Below are 6079 nucleotides of genomic sequence, written 5' to 3'. Positions count from 1 at the left end.
TGTGTGAATATATACACATGGGGTCAATATTTGATTATGGCACCATTATATGAAAATCTTAGGTGCAAGTTTTTTTTATTCAATTAAACCTCATGTGTTCAGCGTAGTCCAAATACTAAGGATCGGTTTTTAGAATTATATTTTTTTATAGAAACCACAATTTTACTAGTTATAAGAACATGGGCAATTGATTTTTTAATGCATGTCATAATCGGACAACCCAAGAGAGTCCCTACTACACAAAATATGTAGATCACAGCTACGAAGATAGATTCATGAAAAAAAAAGCTGATGTTTGTACCTCATGGCAACATGACCAAATATAAACTTATTTTTTAGAAGATGAAAGCTGGGGTTAGGCAGACCCCTACCTGTTTATTAATCAATAAAAAGCAACATAATTACAAAGAAGGGAGGGCTCCAACCAGGAGCCATATCCAACCATTGTTTTCCTGAGATAGAGGACTCTAACATCCCAAAAGATCCAGCTATCTTGTTATCAACCTTCGATACATACTGAATTCTGATTCTCATGAATGAAAATAATAAATCGACCATACTATTTAACCTATCTATTACGAAGGCTCTCCCTTCTAGCCCAGGGGCGTAGCTAGGATTCATGTGAGGGGGGGGGGGGTCAAACAGGGGTGATAGTCGGGGTTTTGGGGGCAGCGCCCCCGAAAATTTTTTTTGAGATAAAATAAAAAATGGCTATAATTATTAATAAAAATCTATTTCATATGGACAAATCAAACTATCTGTTGAGTCTTTTTCAATCTCAACATAAAGTTCTTAAACAGGTGCGATAATTTGAAGTTCATAACAATGCATAAATTTTATTTATGACAAAAATAAATCAAAATAAGAAAGTACCAACTAAAATGGGCCCCGACGGTTACTCGCAGCATAAAATTCATCTATAAGAGAATCTATAACTAAAGTCATAGTATATTCTCGTTCGATGTACAATGTCATACAGTCAGCAAGAAAATCGTCGTCCATTTTGTTACGAATTTCCGTCTTCACACGCTTCATCACTGAAAATGCTCGTTCTGTAGTGGTCGTAGAAACTGGTAATGTCAATACAAGACAAAATAATCTATTTAGCATGACATAACTTTTTGACCTTCCACTTGGAACCAACTTTTGATACAAATCAGGTAGAGTAGGTACTTGAAATCGAGGATAAGAAGCCACATCAATCTGATAATGTTGTAACTCTGCTTTCAAGTAAAATATATCTTGTGGTGTAAAATCTTGAGGATAGAACTTCTCTGCAAGCTTGCAAATATCAGTTATATTAAAGGATTCAAATGAGTTTCTAGGATCCAATGTCGCACTGAGAGAAAGAAGTTCGACTGATGTGTCATTAAATCTAGTATTTAACTCTACCAACAAGAAATCTATAGCTTTATTGAAAACATCAAAATGATAGTGATGCTCAACTGAGGGATACTCACGACCACGGGATCGACCAACCATACATGAACTACTGAAGTCAAGTAGGCAAATATCATTTGTTGAACAAAATGATGTTACCTCTTGAAGAAATTTTTCCCAACCATCTTCTCTCAAAGCTTGAAGCACGGTCTTTGTAGTGTAGACAAATCTCATAGCAGTCAAGATATCTTGATTTTTCTTTTGAAGGGTCTGACATAGAATATCAGTAACTGCAAATATTTGATTCATCAAATGCAAGACAAATACAAATTCAAAACTTGTAATGCAAGTGTATGCACCATCAACTTCAGCCTGAGATCTAGCACTTGGAGAATTTTCAATTAGGCACTCAAATACTTTACATGTTGCAACGTACATATCCATCAAGCTCTTTACAGATTCATAATGAGAACTCCAACGAGTAGCTCCAGCTCTATGCAAGTTCCCAATCTAATTAGCCCCACTTCCTGTCGACCGTTCTCCAGTTTCTAACAAATGCCCAATTTATTTTCTATGTGCAGCTTTCAACTCACCAACACGCTTAAGCGAAGAAGTAATAATGTTAACAACATTATCCAAATGAGAAAAGAATTGCCAAATGTCACAAACATCCTTAGCTGCAGAAATCAATGTTAATTGCAAACGATGCGCAAAACAATGAACATAATATGCATAAGGACAATCCTTCAGAAATAATGCTTGGAGCCCATTCCAAGCACCCCGCATATTACTAGCACCATCATACCCTTGTCCTCGCATATTCTGAATTTGAAGGTTGTGACTACTAAGAATATCAGAAATTTGATTTTTCAGATTCAATGAGGTAGTATCACTAACACTTTTAATTGCAAAAAAACGTTCTCTTAAAATTCCCTCTTCATTGACAAACCTCAATACAATGCACATTTGTTCTCGTTTAGATGCATCTCGTGCTTCATCAACAAGGATACAATACGGTGCATCTCCAACTTCATTACGAATCATACCTTGTACTCGGTTTGCCATAATGTGCAAAATCTCCCTCTGGATATCTGGAAAAGTGTACGTGGCATTTCTTGGAGCATTAGCCAAAACAACTTTACCAACATCTGCATTCATTTTTCTAGAATAATCAACCAATTCAATAAAATTTCCACGATTCAATGAAGATAAAGATTCATCATGGCCCCTAAATGTGCAACCTTGGAGCGCTAACCACTGAAGAGCTAACATTGAGGTTCTTACTCTCAAACGAGTTTTCTGACATTCCTCTTGGGATACAACATTCATCACTTTGTCAATGTGATAACCCGGTCTCATCAAAATCTCTGCATTTCTTACACATACATTATGATATGAAGACGGTGAAGAATCGACATGGGTAAGAAAAGCACATTTTTCTCCTTGACTAACCATCTTCCAATTATTAAACCCAACAGTTGTCAATGCTGAGAGATTCGAAGAAGGGCTATTATTAAGAAAAAAAAGCAATAAAAATAATATGCTTTATCTTATGTCGGAGAATACTCTAGCCAACGAAACTTATCATACCAATGTCCTTGACATCGACGCACTTGTTTACCACATTGTCTACTTGGGTATTGTGCAAGTTTTGGTTGAAAAGGTCCTGCACTAAGATACGCTCGTCTAATTCGATCTCTTTCATTAACAGGGTGATCACACATACGCTTTCTCTTACCCGGATCTCTTTCAATATAAAAATCAAATTCGAAAGTTGGATTCGAAGATGGAATATGCTCACGTGATGAAGGAATGGTTAGAGTAGGACTTGGAGTTTCCTCAACTTGTCCATCTAAAGAGTTGTCTAACTTTGAAAAAAATGATAACAAGTTTTTTCTTTTTTTAGTGCTCAAAGATTGTCCTCTTTCCATTTTAAATTCTATAAATAAATAAGATACTACATGAGCAATGAGTAAGTGTATGACATTTTATGACATTTAAGGAATGAATATCATTTCACACAAGATGAAAAGACAAAGCATGACCATGGAGAAACAATGCTTCATTCTATACATGCAAAGTAGCTTGGCCTTTCCCTTGCAAGTAAACAACAGGAAAAATAACTCCTAAAAAGCCTTTCTTATTTATTCAGACAAATCCTTGTGAAGGAAGCAAAAAAAAAGTGTCAACAACGATCATTGAGGCATTCAAATTGTACAAAAGGATAAAAGAAAAGTTGATACAGACAAAGAATGACTCATGGTTACTATATATTCATTAATACAAAATGAACTAAGCATAATTCTGTTCTCTAAAAAGGCAATGCATTCAAATCATTGCTATGTATTCAGCCCAAGTACCAAAAGACATTGATTATACAACTTGTGTGCAGTAGTAGTAGTAGTAGTAGCATCAATAATTTTTCTTAACAAAATGAGTGGGGATTAGTAATCTTTTAGGGCATGTTTATCTTGATCACGGGTTGCATTTTTGCATGTTTGCAATGCTCCTATGAAAGTTCTAAAATGTGATTAAGAACCACAAGAAACCTGTGAAAGTTACAAAAGCACAGGTGTTGCAAACATGCCCTTAATCAACGTTTGGTAAAGCCTACAAGACAAAGATCTATGTTGGCTATCATATTCATATGCTTGTGGCCATTGCAAAAGAGCTAAAGTGCTTGTCTGAGCATACGTGCTTGCCAAATAATTGTGAATTAATTTAGAAGCACAATTATCTAATATCGAGAAAACTCACCACTTTAGGGCATGTTGGCTTTGTCCACAGGTGGGATGAACAATCATAGCTGAGAATCCAAAAGCTGTGATTGTTGGTCACAAGTTCAGACTTCTGACCAACTTTGATAGGATTCAAGGGAGAAGCAGTGTCATGAATCATAATCATAATGTGCACTTTCTCATGTTTCCCTAAATGTAACAATGAGCTATGACTGATTTGGAATCACAAGAAGCTGAGAAAATCTAAAAAACAGAGTGTTGCAGCCATTTTTACTTGTGATTGCCATCATCAAAACTCTTGACCCCTAATATTCATCCGTCTAAGTAGTTTTCGGTTCGCCATGTTTCTTTTACGAATTAAGCTATATGAGGACACGTTCAAATTGGCAAAAAAGAGAAGGGCAGAGAATGAAAAGTAAACAGGCAGTAAGATAGTTGAATCAGCTAGAACCCTTGGGTTAGACTACGTACCATCATGGACATTGGAATAACAGAGGACCACAAAGTAAAACAAATGGATGCTTACCAAATCTACACTGAGCTGATTATGGATGAAATTTTCAAACAAAAAGAAAAAGAGCAGTGATTATGAAGTTGAAGGCTAGATAGAATCATCACAAACTTCTAAAGAGAAATTTGCATGATTATGAATGGGATTTAACAAGAGATGAACCCACATGTAAAGAAGTCAACGACTAGCACAATCCAAAGATCAAAAAAATCAAACACATAATTTGGTTAGGCCAACAAACAAGATATCCAATAAAATTTACATGTTTTCTTCTTAGTTGGCCAGAAAAAGAATAAGTAGTAAAAATAACAGACATTTTACACAACTGATTACATGAATGCATCAGTCACTTACAAGCTTCTATAGAGTAAAATTGGACAAACAATTTTTTGCTAAACGTAATCTCCTAGGTTACCGACGATCGTATTGAGTAAAACTAAATAAATAAATGTCTTACTAAAAGCAGTCTTTTTGTTTATCAAAGATCATACCGAGTATCACAAATTCAACCAAGAAAACACAAAAAAATTGTTCATAAAAATTCCCAGTAAAAACTTCAAATAATTGCTCTTTGAACATTTTCAACACAAAAAAAATGAAAATTAAACAATTTTCAGTAAACATAATTTCCTCGGCTAACGATAATCATACTGAGTAAAACTAAATAAATAATGTATTGCTAAAAGCAGACTCTTTGTTTAGCAAAGATCTTACCGAGTATCATAAATTCGACCAAAAAAAACACAGAAAAATTATTCACAACAAAACAGCTCCCAGCAAAAACTTCAAATAATTGCTCTTTGGACATTTTCCACACAGAAAAATGAAAATTTAGAAAAAAAGAAAAGAAAAAAGGCAAACAAAAATAGAAAATCACAACATAGAACAAGATCTACAAGCTAAAGGCCGCAAAAAAACAAAACAGTGAAAGGAAAAACGTGCAGAGACCAGAATCGTCGAAATGACCCTGACCGCTCGAATGTGTGCTTCTGGAACCCTCCAGAACCTCCTCTTTCCCTCGTTTGCTCATCCTCTTCTTCTGATAAATCTCCGTCATTATCAAGCCTGAAAGATAAAGCAAATAAATGAAGAAAGACGATGAGAATCAACCTAGAGAGAGAGAGAGAGAGTTTGATTCGAAGATCACTGACCAAGGCTTGCTGAGGAACTCTACAACTCACCGGAAGCCGACACTGAAGCCAACACCGAAAGGGAACAAAAGAAGCACTAGCGGCGGCGACCATATCTGGATTCTGCCGGCGTCGTCGGTTGTTGCAAGCAGGGAGAGAGAGATGGGGGAGAAAGGGAATACAATACGTAACCACGAGTACACGCCATGTGTATGATGGGGAAGTAATAAAACCTAAAAATAGACAGACTTTGAAAAAACTAATATTTTTTTTTCAAAAATAAATGACTAACATATATATACACACGCTTTGATACCAAA

The sequence above is a fragment of the Nuphar pumila genome, chromosome 8, assembly GCF_984573655.1.
Source record: "Nuphar pumila chromosome 8, dmNupPumi1.hap1.1, whole genome shotgun sequence".
NCBI classification, from domain to species: Eukaryota; Viridiplantae; Streptophyta; class Magnoliopsida; order Nymphaeales; family Nymphaeaceae; genus Nuphar; species Nuphar pumila.
This window is presented reverse-complemented; position numbering follows the sequence as displayed.